The sequence below is a fragment of the Euleptes europaea genome, chromosome 9 (assembly GCF_029931775.1).
Source record: "Euleptes europaea isolate rEulEur1 chromosome 9, rEulEur1.hap1, whole genome shotgun sequence".
Taxonomy (NCBI): Eukaryota; Metazoa; Chordata; class Lepidosauria; order Squamata; family Sphaerodactylidae; genus Euleptes; species Euleptes europaea.
Window position 1 is genome coordinate 7,014,570 of NC_079320.1, and position 18,192 is coordinate 7,032,761.

The following is an 18,192-nucleotide window of genomic DNA, read 5'->3' on the forward strand; positions in this document are numbered from 1 at the left end:
GAATGTTGGATCCACTCTGTTGGTTTCCCTGATCCGCTGTGCTGACTGTGGGTTCCAGCAGTTTAACTCACTTCCAGTTGAAAAGCTGAACATATGTTTTGGCTTCTGCCCTGAAGATCTTGAATTTTGTTTGGAAAGAGTAAAGTTATGTTGAGCAGACAATCTTCAGATATTTAAGAGGCTAACAGGAACAGAGACCGGTGCATCTTATTAGTGGGATAAGAATATCAATGGGATGAGAATTCCTTGGTCTTTCCTTCCAGTAATCCTCGGGAAGCGGTAAGCTCTTCTTCCCTGGAGGTTTTTAAGCAGAGGCTACGTGGACATCTGTCAGCAATGCTGGTTCTATGACCTTAGGCAGATCATGAGAGGGAGAGCATCTTGGCTATCTTCTGGGCATGGAGTAGGGGTCACTGGGGGTGTGTGGGGGGAGGTAGTTGTGAATTCCCTGCATTGTGCAGGGGGTTGAACTAGATGACCCTGGTGGTCCCTTCCAATTCTATGATCATAGAATCATAGAGTTGGAAGGGACCACCAGAGCCATCAAGTCCAACCCCCTGCATAATGCAGGGAATTCACAACTAGCTCCTCCCTCCACACCCCTTCTTCTCTATGATCTATGATCTTCTCTATGATCTATTTGTAATTTAGATTACCTAATGGATGCATTTCTTTTTCTGTTCCTGTATAAAGATGCATCATTAGTCTTCATTCTGTTCCAAAGGAATGTATTTATTTGTTTATTTTATTAGATTTCTACCCTGCTCTCTTCCCGGCCAAAGCCAGGAATGGAATCCATAGAATGGAATGTAGAATCCGTGCTGGTTTCTGCAGAGGAAGCAGTCTTCTAGGTCTCGGGGAACTCTATCACATTTGTATTCTGGTTTTCCTCCAAGGAGCTGAGAGCAGTATACCTGGCTGTCCTCTATCCTCACGACAACCTAATGAGGTAATCAGGCTGAGGCATTGCAATGGGCCAACGGTCACCCAAGGAACATTATGGCTGAGTGGAAATATTGAGTTCAGATCTCTCTGGTCCTAGTTCTTTAACCACTATGCAACACTGATTTTCACTTGGCATAGGTGTTATAACTGAGTCCTGGCACTTCAAACGGTTTCTGATGTTCCTTTAAACAGCTTTACGCTCCATTGACTTTAAAAAGAATAAAAATTCACGGCATATACTGTAATAGGCTCTTAATACTATTCAGTCAACCTTAATGAATAAGGAAGGAAAATAAGAATTTGCTTGAATTGTAGTTCTTCTCTCTAGGGCGGGGAAATGACTCCCAGTGTGATTTCTGGGGGAGGTGCGGAGGTGCTGCTGAAGGGGTTAACAGTGGGTCCTCAGAGTCAACAGAATGAGCTATGGGGGAATAATTTGGTTGTAAGAAGCACATGTTAAGAAGCACATGGGGAGTCAGCATGGTGTAATGGTTAACAGAGGTGGACTATCTGGAGAACTGGGTTCGATTCCCCCACTCCTCCATATGAGCGGCAAACTCTAATCTGGCGAACCGGGTTGGTTTCCCCACTCCTCCACGTGAAGCCTGCTGGGTGACCTTGGGCCGGTCATAGTTCTCTCTCTCTCAGCCCCATCTACTTCACAAGGTGTCTGTTTTGGGGAGAGAAAGGGAATTGTAAGCCTGTTTGAGTCTCCTTAAAGGGAGAGAAAATTGGGGTATAAAAAAACAACTCTTCTTCTTAGGTTCAGAGCTTCATCATCAGGTAGTTTTAAGCCAAAATCAACAGGTGCACATGCAGACACCAGTAGGGTTGCCAGGTCCTTCTGATCTCTGTCGGCTGGAGATCAGTTGTAATAGCAGGCGATCTCCAGCCACCACCTGGAGGTTGGCAACCCTAGACACCAGCCATCTGAGATTGTCGCTGTATCTTGTAGACTGCATCTCCACTGACCAAATTCAGTCCTTAGATATCGAATCTGATGTTGATTGATTTTCAAAGTTCAGTGTGAGACTGTTAAGGAGAATCTGATGTTAGAAGTAGAGACCATTTTAGGGCTAGTAGAAATTGCTTTGGTAAGGAAGTGTGGATCGATAATTATTTTTTCCCCTGCTGTGTTTGGAGTCCTTTCCAGTTCATATTTGGTTATTATTATTATTTCCCTCCAAGTGCAGTGTTCCCGCTTGCCCTTTTCTTTCCAAATGCAATTAATGAAAGCACGTTTACATGTGTTCTTCTTTCCCCTAGCCCTGTATTGTAATCGTGACCTTTTGTTGTTCTGGTAGTAGAAGTCGAGAACTCCATTTGTGTTCTTGTGTATAAAATAATGAAAATCCGGGTCTTGTGATGGGAAGTGATTTAGGGCTTATGTATGGTATTTGTGGAGATCTTTCAAAGGAGGGAAGATGAAAGGAGGGAGGAAATGGATGCTTGAACTGAAATATATGTGTGTCCTGAAAAAAAAAATTTTTTCATGTGGATTTCTCAGTCTTCATGGTATGTAGGCCATGGCAACAACCTATAACAGGGGCCCCTGGTTTTTATGAGCCTGCAAGCTCCTTTGGAATTTGGACACAGGGTGGTGTGCACAACCACAAAATGGCTGCCTCAGAAGGCGGAGCCAACTACACAGAGGAAGCCTCAGTGCAGAGGAGAAGAAGTGTTAAAAATACACGGGGAAAGAGGAATGAGAGAATAAAACCACCATGGTGGCAGCTGCCACTGAAACGTTTTGTTTCTTTTAACCTGCCTAGCCAATCAGATTTCCAGTGGTCAGTCAGAAGCCCTGCTGGACAAATAGGGTTGCCAGTCTGGGTTGGGACTTCAATGCCATAGAGTCCAATTGCCCAAGTGGCCATTTTCTCCAGGGGAACTGATCTCTATTGGCTGGAGATTATTATAACTGATCTGGAGACCCCTGGCCTGTGTCCTACCACTCCACTTAGCAGTGTCTGAACCCTTCTTCTAGCTTAAGGATCCTTCTTCCCGCTCAGGTGGCCATTCAGAAGAAGAGTCACATACGCTGGAAGAAGGTCCTCAAAGCTAGAAGAAGGTTGCAGACTTCAGCAAGCTGAATGGTAGACTACAGGCCGATGTGCGCTGTATCCTTCCTCCTCTGTCGGTAGCAGGTATGGGTAGGGTTGCCAGGTCCCCACTTGCCACCGGCAGGAGGTTTTTGGGGTGAAGCCTGAGGAGGGAAGGGTTCAGGGAGGGGAGGGACTTCAACACCATAGAGTCCAATTGCCAAAGTGGCCATTTTCTCCAGGGAAACTGATCTCTGTTGGCTGGAGATCAGTTGTAACAGCAGGAGATCTCCAGCCACTACCTGGAGGTTGGAAACCCTAGATAGGGGTGCTGAGCTGGTGTTTGATCTTCGGATGGAGAGTCGTGTCATCCAGTGTGAAAACTCACAATGGAAAGAAGTGTGTTTTATATCTATATTCGTCCTCTTGAAAATGAATGCAGGGATTGGGGTAAGCAGAACTATAAACATGTAGAATTGTATGCTGGGTGTGCAAATTTCATTAATGTCCCATGCTGATGGGTCCAAACCCACAGGCTGAATTTGCCCATCCAGCAATGAAGAAGAGTTGGTTTTTATACTCCGATGTTCTCTACCTTTTTAAGTAGACTCAAACTGGGTTACAATCACCTTCCTTTCCTCTCCCCACAACTGAAAAATTGTGAAGTAGGTGGGGCTGAGAGAGTGTGACTGGCCCAAGATCACCAAGCTGGCTTCATGTGGAGGAGTGAGGAAACCAACCCGGGTCACCAGATTAGAGTTCTCCACTCACATGTAGGAGTGGGGAATCAAACCCGGTTCTCCAGATTAGAGTGCACCGCTCATGTGGAGGATTGGGTAATCAAACCTGGGGTCAAGTGATCTTGTTCAGTTCTACCACTCTGAACTCTGTGGTTCTGATCACTTTTCCTAAGTGACAGTAAGTAGCGCAGAGGCATGTATTTTATGCTCACTCGCAAGATGTGAAATTGAAAATGCCTCAATACATCTGAGAAAGCCCCTGACTGTCAAGGAACTGATGATAATTGTGTGATAAATACACTTGTATCTCGCCGCGAGAGACTGGCATAAAAGTGGGGGAAATGACCGAGGGGTGCAGAAGAATGTCAGCTCAATGAGAGAGAGGTAGAGATTTTCAACGAAAGGGGCCCCTCTGTCCAAACATTAGACAGTTCATTGAGTTTTGTTGGCAACGGCGAGACACTCCATCTACGCACGGAGAGGATATTCTCCCGAGCCAAGGATGAAGAATGCGGGTGACAGTGAAGAGCGACAACGTTATTCCAATCGGGCTGTCAAGAGAGAGTGCTTGTTATGAACGAAATTGAGGCAGAGTTGGGCTCGAGGTTCAATATTCAGCAAGTTTCAGAAGAAGCCGAGGGCCATCCCAGACCCAACCTCCACAATGCAGCAGGGCTTGAAGGGATTCTAGGCTGAGATGGTTAATAATGAATTTGTATCCCCACATTTCTTAAAATACTAAATCCAGACACATGCATCTTACATACACTGAACAGCAAGAAGATGTTGCAAATAATTGTCAGTGCAGGGGTGAGGAAAAGAGGAGGAGGAGGAGGTTTTTTATGCCAACTTTCTCTACCACTTAAGGAAGAATCAAGCCGGCTTCCTCTCCCCACAACAGACACCCTGCGAGGTAGGTGGGGCTGAGAGAGCTCTTAAGAGAGCTGTGATGAGCCCAAGGTCACCCAGCTAGCTTTGTGTGTAGGAGTGGGGAAACAAATCCAGTTTACCAGATTACCAGTGGAGGAGTGGGGAATCAAACCCAGTTCTCCAGATCAGACTCCACCAATCCAAACCACCGCTCTTAACCGCTACACCATGCTGGATGGAAGGCTGAGTCCACCTTGAGCCAGCTACCTGAAACTGACTTCTGTTGGGATCGAACTCAGGTCGTGAGCAGAGCTTTTGGCTGCATACCGCGCTTACCACGCTGTGTCATCTGGGAAATACCTGGAGATTTTTGGGGCAGACCCTGAGGGGGGTGGGATTTGGGGAGGGGAGGGACTTCAACCCATAGAGTCCAGTTGCCAAAGCGGCCATTTTCTTCAGGTGAACTGATCCCTATCGGCTGGAGATTAGTTGTAATAGAGGGAGCTCTCCAGCTAGTACCTGGAGGTTACCTAAAATAGATGCACACAATACGGATGTCAGGACAGCTCAAACTAGCCAGGTTGCCCACGATGCTCCTTCAGGTAACCTTAAAACCTACACGGCTGATAATCTGCACAGATTGACTGGAATCAGAGCAAGACTGCATACAGCAGAGCCTTTTCTCTGGCTTCTTTTGTTTTGGATTTGGGATGTTTCTAAAAGACAAAGGAAACAGCAAGGCCTTTTAGTAATAAGCAGTCATCAACTGATAAGGAATTCACATGAGGATTCCTGCAGTTTTTTTTTTTAAAGGCTGTCTGTGGAAGTAAATGAGTTTGTTTTAACATGTAGAAATAAGATTACAATGTCTGTGCCAAACGGAAATTATATGTAACCCTTTCCATTCAGGCATCGCTTCAGACTGACCCCACAGCATCTGGAGTTTCTACTCATGTTGATAGTTACATTTGGATCCCTCTCTCCGTCTGTCTCTTTCTCCCTCTCTTTCCCATTTTGCCTTCCAAAGTTTAAAAAGGGTCATAGCTAGAAATTGAGATCTGAGATTTGTTAGTAACGAATTTGTAAAAGAACATACAGTGAACATAAATAGCATCTGAAAATAGCATCTGAAGAAGGGAGTTCATGCTAGAATAAATGTAGTTAATCTTTAAGAAGAAGAAGAGTTGGTTTTTTGTATACCCCACTTTTCTCTACCTTTAAGGAGTCTCATAGTGGCTTACAATCACCTTCCCTCCCTCTCCCCACAACAGACACCTTGTGAGGTAGGCGGGACTGAGAGAGTTTGGAGAGAACTGTGACTAGCCCAAGGTCACCCAGGAGGCTTCTTGTGGAGGAGAAGGGAAACCTACCCCGTTCACCAATTAGAGTCCGCCGCTTATGTAGAGGAGTGGGGAATCAAACCTGGTTCTCCAGGTTAAGTTCACCACTCTTAACTACTATACCACATTGGTGCCACTAGATTTCTATTTTAATGTATCTGCCCTTTCTAGTTTTAAAGACGTGCTGAAAAAAAATTCCTCTTTGCTTATTTGTGTTTTTTACGGTCCACTTTATAGAGAGGGGTGGGAGGTTTAATAAGTAATCTTGTTGTAGCTAACTGTGGCTTTAGTTACGGGTGTTTGATATTGAATTTTAAATGCTGTTTTATTGATTGGAAGCTGCTCAGAACTCACCCAACCAAGACAGATTAAAAATTAACACAAAATAGTAAGAATTGTATCTTCTAGATTTTACATGGGGGATTAAACCCAACCGTGCAGGGAGAGCATTAAACTTAAAGATGCTTGTGGGCATTGAGAACTAATGGCTGCAAACTGGACATTGACCCATCTGGTCTAAAAACCATAAACCATTCTGGAACAATCTAGTGTTTTTGAAGCAAAGCACTTCCTCGGTTCAAGACAGCATTGGATACATCTGTGAAATGCAGAACTAATGTGAGTGTAATGGGGAAAAGATTGAGCAGTAGAGCAAGAAGCTGCAGTCTACTTTGGTTAGGGTTACCAACCAGGGTTTCCAACCTCCAGGTAGTGGGGAGAAAAACGGCACCTCTGTACTCGTACCAAAAGGTTTAGAAAAACAGTACAGGAAACTGTATATACACAAAGTGCAAATATTTATAAGCTACTGAGGTGAAACATAGACCATATACGTGACATATATACAACACAATTATATACAATATGTACAGTTCACACAAAAAATATAGAGAAATTTCCAAAGGTCTCAACTGAGTACCAAAAATATATAGAGGAAGTTCCAAAGGTCTCAACTGAGTTACATATTCATAATTCCTTCCCACACAGGGTAAGTATAAGCAATGACAATCAGACGTCAGTAAAGTACATCACATAGTGCAGCTAGTCACTATGTGATGTACTTTACTGACGTCTGATTGTAATTGCTTATACTTACCCTGTGTGGGAAGGAATGATGAATATGTAACAGCACTTTTGTATTAAGGACCGAAGAAAGATTTCCACTGCTGTGGATCTGAAACGGCCGTATCCATCGATGATTGTGGCTCTATATGAACTTTACACAAGGATTACAATATTAGCATTCATTTGGTACTCAGTTGAGACCTTTGGAACTTCCTCTATATATTTTTGGTACTCAGTTGAGACCTTTGGAAATTTCTCTACATTTTTTGTGTGAACTGTACATATTGTATATAATTGTGTTGTATATATGTCACGTATATGGTCTATGTTTCACCTCAGTAGCTTATAAATATTTGCACTTTGTGTATATACAGTTTCCTGTACTGTTTTTCTAAACCTCCAGGTAGTAGCTGGAGATCAACTGCTATTACAGCTGATCTCCAGCCGATAGAGATCAGTTCACTTGGAGAAAATGGCCGCTTTGGAAGGTGAACTCTATGGCATTATCCCTAAGGTTGCCAGGTCCCTCTTTGCCACGGGGGGAGGGTTTGGGGGGCAGGGTTTGGGGGGGAGGGACTTCAATGCCATAGAGTCCAGTGGCCAAAGCGGCCATTTTCTCCAGGTGAACTGATCTCTATCGGCTGGAGATCAACTGTAATAACAGGAGATCTCCAGCTAGTATCTGGAGGTTGGCAACTCTATCTCCCGGTGTCCATAAGGAGATGTGCAGATGTGTCCTCTATTACATCTGAGTGTCCGAGTTATCTTTAAGGACAATCCCATGTTATGCACATTGTGCACATTTTCCCCCAATTACCAAACATTTCATATGCAATAGTATGTAGATGCAATCAATTTGGGTCCGTTTCTCGTTTCTAATGAAGGCTTTTCTGTCATTCGCCCCTGGCTGCTTCATTCCCCCCCCCTTTTTTTGTCAGTAATTAATATTTTTGACACAAAGTACAAATACTTCCACAAGAGGTGCGAAACAGCATTGTCGAGTTAACATATCCTCCCCAAATTAGGCCGCTTAATTATATGACATTCCCCTTGTTAGGTGGGTTTGGGACGCTGCTAATTAAAAGACCAAAATCGCTTGATAACGCCAGCCGTGGTTCCGGTGCTTATTACGGAGAGATGATTATCTTCGTTAATTTGAAACCTGCCTCCAAGCCAGCAGGTGAATGTGAAGGGAAGAAAAACTTTCAGTCCTTCACGACTCTCTACAAATTGTTCTCAGCTTTGATAGAATAATTATTAGTTAGGCTGTGCTGATGCGAGATTTTGAAATTTTCTTATCTAGAGGTTTACATGATTGGACCTTTCAAGTATAGAAGTAAATAACCAAACTTTTTTCTTCTTCTTCTTTCTTCTTGTTCTTTTCTTGTAATACATGGAGGCGGCTCAATTAGTTGAGGACTCTAGGACTTCAGTGCCTAGAGTCCACCATGTGAACTGATGTCTATCAGCTGGAGATCAGTTGTAAATGCAGGAGATCTCCAGCTACTACCTGGAAGTTGGCAATCCTACCCATCAAGTCCAGCAGTCTGTTCACACAGTGGCCAACCAGGTGCCTCCAGGAAGCTCACACGGAAACCCTACTTGCAAGGCCTTGGTGGTCTGAAGAAGCCTGGCCCTCCCACGGACCAGGGTGGTGGTATTCATGGTTGGGAGAATTCCAGCTTACCCTCATAGGTCCAACTTCTTCCTTCAATGCCCTGTGGTAAGGGTGCAGGAGCTATAGGTGGCAATTAAGTCTATTGGGCATAATCCCAGGCCTGGGAATGGGACCAGAGCCTTGATGGAAATAGACAGAGAAAGGAAGGGGTAGAAAGACCTGGATGGCCCAGGCTAGCACGAGCTGGGCAGATTTCGGAAGCTAAGCAGGGTCAGCCCTGCTTAGTACTTGGATGGGAGACCACCAAGGAAGTCCAGAGTTGTTGCTACACAGAGGCAAGTAATGGCAAACCACCTCTGACCATCTCTTGCCTTTAAAACCCTATGGGGTTTCCATAGGTTGGCTGCAACCTGACAGCAGTTTCATTAGAACATAAGATCATAAGAAAACCCATGCTGGATCTAGGGCTACCAGCTCCGGGTTGGGAAGTATCTGGAGCCTGAGGAGGGTGGGGTTTGGGGAGGGGAGGGACTTCAATGTCATAGAGTCCAATTGCCAAAGTGGCCATTTTCTCCAGGTGTTCTCCAGGTGATCTATTGGCCTGAGATCAGTTACAATAGCAGGAGATCTCCAGCTACTACCTGGAAGTTGGCAACCCTAGCTGGCAGCCATCATTTTGTATCTTCCCTACATGCAGTAAACATATAAAAACATAAGAAGGGCCCTGCTGGATCAGACCAAGGCCCATCAAGTCTGGCAGTCTGTTTACACAGGGCCAACCAGGTGCCTTTGGGAAGCCCACAAACAAGACAACTGCAGCAGCATTATCCTGCCTCTGTTCCACAGCACCTAATATAGTAGGCATGCTCCTCTGAAACTGGAGAGAATAGGTATGCATCATGACTAGTATCCATTTTGATTAGTAGCCATGGATAGCGCTCTCTTCCTTTAACACATCCACTCCCCTCTTAAAGCCTTCCAAGTAGGCAGCCATCACCACATCCATTACCACCAGGCAGAACTGCAGGTTGTAATCTGGGATTTGGAATTCTGTACTTGCAAGCAAACTTTGCAGTGAAGCACAACCTTACCTGTTCTTGGTGTCTGCCTTTTATTGAAGCAGCTAGAGAATGATGGTAGGCCAGGGTGGAAAACAGGCTCTTGGTTAGGGTTGCCAGCTCCGGGTTGGGAAATACCTGGAGGTTTTTTTTGTTTTGTTTTGTTTTTTGTGGGGGGGGGGGGAGCCTGCAGAGGGCAGGGACTTCAATGCCATAGAATCCAATTGCCAACGCGGCCATTTTCTCTTTTTTTATATATATAAAATTCTTTTTTTTAATTGAATCACATACAATTTCAATATTATCATCTTCAAAGTTTCATAAATTAAAACATTTTCAATCTAATCAGCTTAATCTATATTAACTTTTCTTAACTTTCCCTCTCCCCTCCTCTATCAGTTTAATATCTATATAATCCCCTCTGTATTTTTTTTCTAATTCATTATAATACATTATATCATTTCCATAAATTACATATCATTCTATATGCTTTAATTAGTGAGTACTTCATCCTTTCTACTTTAATCAATTGAATTAGATTAAATCATAACCTTTAACCTTTCCCATATTTAATTCATTTTCACAATATATTATCCATGCCTCCCATTCTCTCACATATTCTTCATTGTCTTTTTGATTTACTAAAGCAGTAAGTTTAGCTGTTTCTGCTAGTTCAAACATTTCATTTATCCAGTCATTTTTGTCTGGTATCTCAGACGTTTTCCACTTAGTTGCATAGACCAATCTTGCAGCAGTGGTGGCATATATCAAGAAAGTTCTTTGTGTCAAGATATGTTCTGGTATCATACTTAACAGCATCATCTCCGATGTTTTTGGGATATTTCGCTGTAAAATTAGTCTTAGTTCATTGTAAATCATATCCCAAAAGTTTTTAGCTTTGTCACAAAGCCACCATATATGATGAAAAGAACCAACGTCTTCTTTGCATTTCCAACAGTTTGGTGACATGGTACTGTACATTTTGGCTAGTTTTTTCGGTGTCAAATACCATCTGTAGATCATCTTGTATATGTTCTCTCTCAACGACTGTGAAAGCACAAGTTTCATATCTCTTGTCCAAAGTCTTTCCCACTTTTTCAATAAAATATCATGACCTAGTGTCTGTGCCCAAGTTATCATCGTAGGTTTAATTTGATCTTGTTCTGTATATATTAATAACAACATCTTATACATCTTTGAGATTAAATGGTCATTATTCTCCAGTAAAACTTGTTGTAATGTTTATTTATCTTTAAGAAAGCCTATCTTTAGTGGCCATTTTCTCCAGGGGAACTAATACCTATCGGCTGGAGATCAGTTGTAAAAACAGGAGATCTCCAGCCACCGCCTGGAGGTTGGCAACCCTACTCTGAGTGCTTGGCAGCTGCTTCCCCTTTCCAGAGTGGTTCCTAGTGCCCCTACTCTGTTTTCTGACCTTCTCCTTTACACATAACGCAATAAGCAATATAGAGTTTCCAAGTACTGGAGAAGAAGATGGAAGGCAATCTTTCACAGGTCTTTGAAACCTTTACTTATTTGTGTATTTCATAGAATCATAGAGTTGGAAGGGACCACCAGGGTCATCTTGTCCAACCCCCTGCACAATGCAGGAATTTCACAACTACCTCCCCCACACGCACCCAGTGACCCCTACTCCATGCCCAGAAGATGGCCAAGATGCCCTCCCTCTCATGAACTGCCTAAGGTCATAGAATCAGCATTGCTGACAGATGGCCATCTAGTCTCTGCTTAAAAACCTAAAGGGAAGGAGCACTTACCACCTCTTTATTTGTTCATTTATTTATTCATTATTTTCTGGAGCTTGTCGCAATTTGCATTGCCTTGTGGGAGCAGCTGTCTATGAGACGAAACCCCACCACAAGCTGAGTTCAGCCACATGCTGTCAGTTCAGGCCTTCTGTTTGTTCACCTACCATGTTAGCTGCCAACAATTTGTCATTCTGGCGGCTCGGGTGGGAGGGGGTGTTTAAGCAATGTTAAATCATAATGGGGGGTTAGGATAAATAAATAAGCTTTGCTTTTGACAGGACGCCAAATGTCCGCACGTTGGCCACGAGACCGAGGCCTCGCTTTCCCTTCTCAGCACTGTCTGCTTATTATTCAGGTGTTATCCGAATGCAGTTTTCTCCCTGTTCGATATCACTTTATAAAGCACGTTGCATGTGCACTGACCCTCGGTAACTAAATAAATCCCAGTTTTGTAGCTTGATAAATAAGTACTGGTAGGCAACCGTGCAAATACACGAGGAGAGGAAAGTACCGGGAATTAAAATAAATCGATAGTTAAATCCATGTTTCCGAGAGGAAATGAGAGGGAGGAAATGCAGCTTTTATGGGCATTGATAATGAAATATATGCAATGTGTCGAGCGGATAAAGTGATATAGAGTTTATTCAGGCTTGCAATAACCCTGTGAGGTGGGCCATATTTCTTCCTGGTTTGCCGATGGGGGATTCAACTCATGAACACACATGAAGCTGTCTTATACTGAATCAGACCCTTGGTCCATCAAAGTCAGTACTGTCTACTCAGACCGGCAGCGGCTCTCCAGGGCTTTTACATCATCTTCTTGCCTGGTCCCTTTAACTGGAGTTGCCAGGGATTGAACCTGGGACCTTCTGCATGCTAAGCAGATGCTCTACTACTGAGCCACAGCTCCTCCCCTAAACTCATGAAGAGGAGGAGAGTGTGTAGGGCACAGGTCTGTACCTCTGGCCCTTAGGCTGATAAAACTTTTTTCATCAAAGAAATTGTTCAGTTAATACCTCTCTCCCTTCCCGTGGATCCCCCCCCCCCATATGTCTTGTTTGTGGCTTCCTAGAGACACCTGGTTGGCCACTGTGTGAACAGACTGCTGGACTTGATGGGCCTTGGTCTGATCCAGCAGGGCCTTTCTTATGTTCTTATGTATGGAAATCATAGTTAAGGCCCAGGTAAAAATGGGCAAATTTCATTTGCAGGATGAAAATGTTTAGGCTGGACAAATGATCCTTTTGTATTGTGCTTTCAAACAGGCAAATTCACAAGCAAAGCTAAGAGAGGCGGGAAGGGATTTCTTGCCACCCATCTTCTTTCGCATCAGTGTTCAGAGTTTCTCTGCAGGTCCTGACTTTTTTTCTGTAATGTGGTAAAGCTTCCTGAGTCTGTTATAAATCATCTTTAAAGATGGTCCCAGAGGATCCATTCAAGTTTAACTGCTTTTCCGTTTTCTTCTGTTGATTTTGCTCATTTACTAGGGTCTTGTGTCTTGTTGGCTGGTGTTAAACTTTACAAAAATGCAGGAGACGTTCTGTGTTCTAAGCTGATCTTGTGAAAACCCTTCAGTGTTGTAATTAGGATTGCCATTTTTGCTTTAAAAACAAAATACTGCTTTTCAAGCCAGAGGTGTAGGGCTGCCAGGTCCTTCTCCGCCACCAGAGGGGTTTTTTGGAGCGGAGCCTGAGGAGGGCAGGATTTAGAGAGGGGAGGGGCTTCAGTGCCAAAGAGTCCAGTTGCCAAAGCAGCGATTTTGTCCAGGTGAACTAATCTCTGCCACCTGGAGATCAGTTGTAAAAGCAGAAGATCTCCAGCCACCACCTGGAGGTTGGCAACCCTACCGAGGTGGGAATGGAGCTCAGGGCAGTAGCTGAAAGATCAGTTTCTATCAGCTGAAGATCAGTTGCAATAGCAGGAGATCTCCAGCTAGTACGTGGAGGGTTGCACCCCTACTTAGTAAGTATTGGGATTTGGGTGTTCAGAGAGGAGCCAGTCGTGTCTTCAAGTTTCTTCAGTAGCAAAATGAAAGAAAAATCTATGTTGGGATAGCTATCTCTAAAGTTTAGCAGCACTTCATCTACTTATCTATTTCATTAGTATCCCATCCTTCCTCCAAGGTTCCCACTTTTTCATTGTATCCTCACAATAACTTTGTATGGTAGAATAAGCTAAGTGAAAGTTTTATGGTTAGGGTTGCCAGGACCCCTGTGGCAATAAGAAGGAGCTTTCTGGGGCTGGGTGATGGGACCCGGAAGTAGGGTTGCCAGCTCCAGGTTGGGAAACACATGGAGATTTTGGGGGTGGAGCCTGATGAGGGCGAGATCTGGAGAGGGGAGGGACTTCAATTCCATAGAATCCAGTTGCCAAAGTGGCCATTTTCTCCAGGGGAACTGATCTCTGTCGCCTGGAGATCAGTTGTAATAGCAGGAGATCTCCAGCTATTACCTAGAGGTTGGCAACCCTACTCGGAATTGACGTGGACACTCTAGCAATCTCCTCTGAAAACTCTATGGTTTCCATTGAGTTTTTTGGGGGAGTGTGCTAGCACGTCTGCATCACTTCTGGGTCAACCCAGAAGTGAGGGGAATGCTCCAGCAATCTTATCCGAAAACTCTATGGAAACCACAGAGGTTTTTTGAGGGGGGAGTGCTACAGTGTCTGGGTCACTTCCAGGTTTACCCAGAAGTACCAATTGCTCCCCACCTTCAACTGACCCTCTTCTGCCCACCAACCAGCTGAGGGTCAGTGGACAGCCCAGATGATTGGCAGGTATTTGCCCACCAACTCTGGGCAATTGGCAAGCCTATTTATGGTGGAGTAGATATTTGACTTTTGGATCTGAACAAATGAATCGAATTTAATGTTGTAAGCATAGGTCATAACATAACATAATTTTGGATCTCTCATCTTCTGGTCTATGCTGTAACTATACAACATAGCCTAATAATGGCTTCTTGGGACGGGGAATGTTACAGCACAGCCCGATCTCGTCAGATCTCAGAAGCTAAGCAGGGTCGGTACTTAGATGGGAGACCACCGAGGAAGACTTTGCAGAGGAAGGCAATGGCAAGCCACCTCTGCTTAATCAGTCGCTTTGGAAACACCTACAGGGTTGCCATAAGTCGGCTGCAATTTCGCAGCACTTTGCACACACTCACAGTGGTTGCTTGCCAGAACACTATGACCTTAGGCAGATCATGAGAGGGAGGACAGGAAGGTTTGCATCGCCGTTTGGCTCTTGTGGCCCTTTTTGCCTGCCCAGGGTTGCGGCAATCGCCACCTTTGGGTCAGGAAGCAATTTTCCTCCAGGCCAGATTGACCAGGGACCCTGGAGGGTTGTTTTTTGGGAGGGTTTTGGCCATCTTCTGGGCATGTACTATTGAAGTCCTTTGCCTCCCCAAACCCCATCCTCAGGCTCCAACCCCAAAATCTCCAGGTGTTTCCCAACCCTGAGCTGGCAGCCCTAGGTATGGTAGGAGACATCAGCGGAGTATAATGCCATAGAGTCCACCTTCCAAAGCTTTTTCTCCAGGGGAACGGGTCTCTGTTGTCTGGAGATCAGTCGTAATTCTGGAGATCTCCAGGCCCCACCGGGATGTTGGCAACCCTAGTGGACTCCCACTCCAACCTTCAGGGTGCTCCTTTTTCCAACTTCATGAAATTGTCCCCACCCCCATTTGTTTAAATCCAGGGAACATTTACTTTGATCACCGGAGAGGAGAGAACATTTATTTATATATGTTAAAAGTTATTCTGCTTAGAAAACAGATTCTTAGTTAAATTTGCCTTGGTGTTTAATGCCTGGGATTTCAGAATGTATCATCAATTACCATCAGCATTACAATTCGGATTTGTTTAACCATTAACATTTAAGGTTCACATTCCTGTACTTTCTTGTTTGCCTCAACAGAAGGAAAATATCACCACTTAGTCTTAATCATTCGGTATTACATTAACATAAGAACCATTGTGTTTAAAAATAGAGGCATTAGCATTCCATTTAAATATATGTTGTTCTTAGATATCACACTGCATTGAACAATTTATAAAGAGCAAAAGTCAAGGAGAAATATTACTCACAAAAAAAAATGTATAGCAGTAGAGGATTCTAGATGCTGTTTCACATATAGGAAAGAAATTGAATATTTTATTTATTTAAAATATTTTAACCACCCCCTTTTCTCACCAAAAAGACCCAAAGGTACCTGCTAATACGAGGGATGTGAGTAATATTGATGACTTTCGACTGTGAGATTGGGGAAATCCAGGTTCGTATCCCCACTTTGCCATGGAAGCTTACTGGATGACCTTGGGCCAGTCACATACGCTCAGCCTACCTCACAGGGTTGTTGTGAGGATAAAATGGAGGAGAGGAGAATGACGTAAGGAGAAAGGTGGGATATAAATTAAGAGCCAGCTTGGTGTAGTGGTTAAGAGTGGCAAACTCTAATCTGGTGAACCGGGTTGGTTTCCCCTCACCTCCACATGAAGCCAGCTGGGTAACCTTGGGCTAGTCACAGTTGCTCCAAACTCTCTGAGCTCCACCTGCCTCACAAGGTGCCTGTTGTGGGGAGAGGAAGGGAAGGTGATTGTAAGCTGCTTTGAGACTCCTTAAAGGTAGAAAAAATCGGGGTACAAAATCCAACTCTTCTTCTTCTATAAATAATAAACCTTTGTATCTGCAGATATGTGTCCCAGATATAGCACCAAGTTTTTGAACATTTATTGTAGCAGGCAGGCAGGCAGGCAGGCAGAAATGAAAGAAATGAATGAATGAATGAAAGAAAGAAAGAAAGAAAGAAAGAAAGAAAGAAAGAAAGAAAGAAAGAAAGAAAGAAAGAAAGAAAGAAAGTTGTTTCTAAACAAAGGTTAAACCCAAAAGCACAAAATGAGGAAGGATGCGCAGATAAGTGCTTTGAAGGGGAATAGTGATAACTAAACCAAATTGTGCATCAGCTGGGATCCTAAATAACGATTCAGGAAACTTTGCCCTCACCAAAATGGCAGCTCTGCTTTTGGAGATTTGTTTCTCAGGTGGAACATCATTTTCTTCGCGATTATTAGGGAGGTTTCGGTGATCAGCCACAGAGGTATGGTGATAACATTGCGACGTTTCTGGAATCCTCTTCCAAACTTTGCTGTTCTGTTAGAGGAGACCGTACATAAATAATGAATGAAAGCACAGACCGTTGCCTTCGCTTGAACTTTCACTTTCTAGTTGCTCGGCAGGGAAATGGAAACGAAATAGCCCACTTCGGCAGTCATGAACAGTAAACCTTCTGTTTGCCCAGAAGGGGAGGGGAATCCACCATCTGCTCCTGCCATCTACACAGGGCAGCAGAGGTTGCCTTCCCACCCAGAGCTGAATATTGCCAAAATGGCTAATTTCGATTTTATTTTCAGTTCGGGTATATCGATATGCACAACCCTAATTCCAACCTTTCGAAGACTTTTCATCTGGGCCAGATATAATGCTTTACCTTCAACAAATTATTTTGCAGAATCTTAGATAGACCAATCGAACAGAGAGTCTATCCATGTGGAAAGGCAAAGACAGAAACACTTACCCATTTTTTATTCCATTGTGATTTATATTCTTCTTTAAGATCTTCTTTTGTTACTCCATTGATTTCACACTTTCCTGTATGTTCTCACGACTATCATTTAATTTATCTGTTGTTCGGTAAAGAGAAGGCTGTTACCCTATCCGTGGGTTATTATTTAATAGCCATTCAGAAGATACACCAAAAGTTATAATCAAGTTATGCCTAAATGCCCATTTGTATAAAGGCGCCCATTTTGCACTGAAGCTGGAATCGCCTTCTTTATTCTAGATTCTAGGGTTGTCGTGCTTTGCTTGGCCCCCAGTGGGAGGGTTGTGGGCAAAGACTGTGGGGGGGGGGGCGCTGTGACACCATATGCACCATTATTTCACTTCCGGGGGAAACCTCGAAGTGACTTAGGGTAGATCTAGGAATCGCCCAAAACACTATGGTAAAACAGATGACATAGATTTTTTAAAAAAATTATCCCGCCACTGTTTGGAATAGTGACAGGCATCTTAGATTGCCAGCAGGAGACCTCCAGCCATACTGGGAGGCCTGGCAGCACTGACTGGAGAGAGAGAGAGTGTGTGTGTGTGTGCATGTGCGTGTGTAAAGTGCCATCAAGTCGCAGCCGACTTATGGGGACCCAGTATGGGTTTTAAGGGCAAGAGACTAACAGACATGGTTTGCCATTGCCTTCCTCTGCACAGCAACCCTGGTATTCCTTGGTGATCTCCCATTCAAGTACTAACCTGCTTAGCATCCAAGACCTGACAAGATCAGGCTAGCCTGGGCCATCCAGGTCAGCAGGAGGAGGAAGGAGAAGAAGAAGGAGAAGGGGAACTGTGATTAGTCCAGGGTTACCCAGCAGGCTTCGTGTGGAGGAATGGGGAATCAAACCCGGTTCAGCAGATTCGAATCCGCCGCTCTGAATCACTACACCACACTAGTCCCATCCATGAATTTCTGCAGTTTTACTGTTTTTACTCTGTGTGGGGTTTTTTTTTTTCCATTTTAATATTAGCCAATTGTTTTTTTTTCCTTCACCCTTTGTGCTGTATAGAATGGGTTGCTGAAAACATTTCTTTAACTTAAAGTTATTAGCAAATCATTATGAATTTTTTTTGTAAATGTTTTGTTTGTTTAAGTATTGCAACAAGCTTTTTAATCAGAGGGCTTTGAAATGGAGAGAA

The 18,192-nt window shown here is 43.8% G+C and overlaps 1 protein-coding gene and 1 non-coding gene across 2 annotated transcripts in view; one reads left to right on the forward strand and one right to left on the reverse strand.

Moving 5' to 3' along the window:
* Window positions 1–18,192, forward strand: part of CTNNA2 (catenin alpha 2) — a 633,745-nt gene that overhangs the window by 494,934 nt on the left and 120,619 nt on the right. The window lies entirely within an intron of this gene.
* Window positions 12,286–12,357, reverse strand: TRNAA-AGC (transfer RNA alanine (anticodon AGC)). The gene has a single exon. It is a non-coding gene; the product is annotated as a tRNA-Ala (tRNA).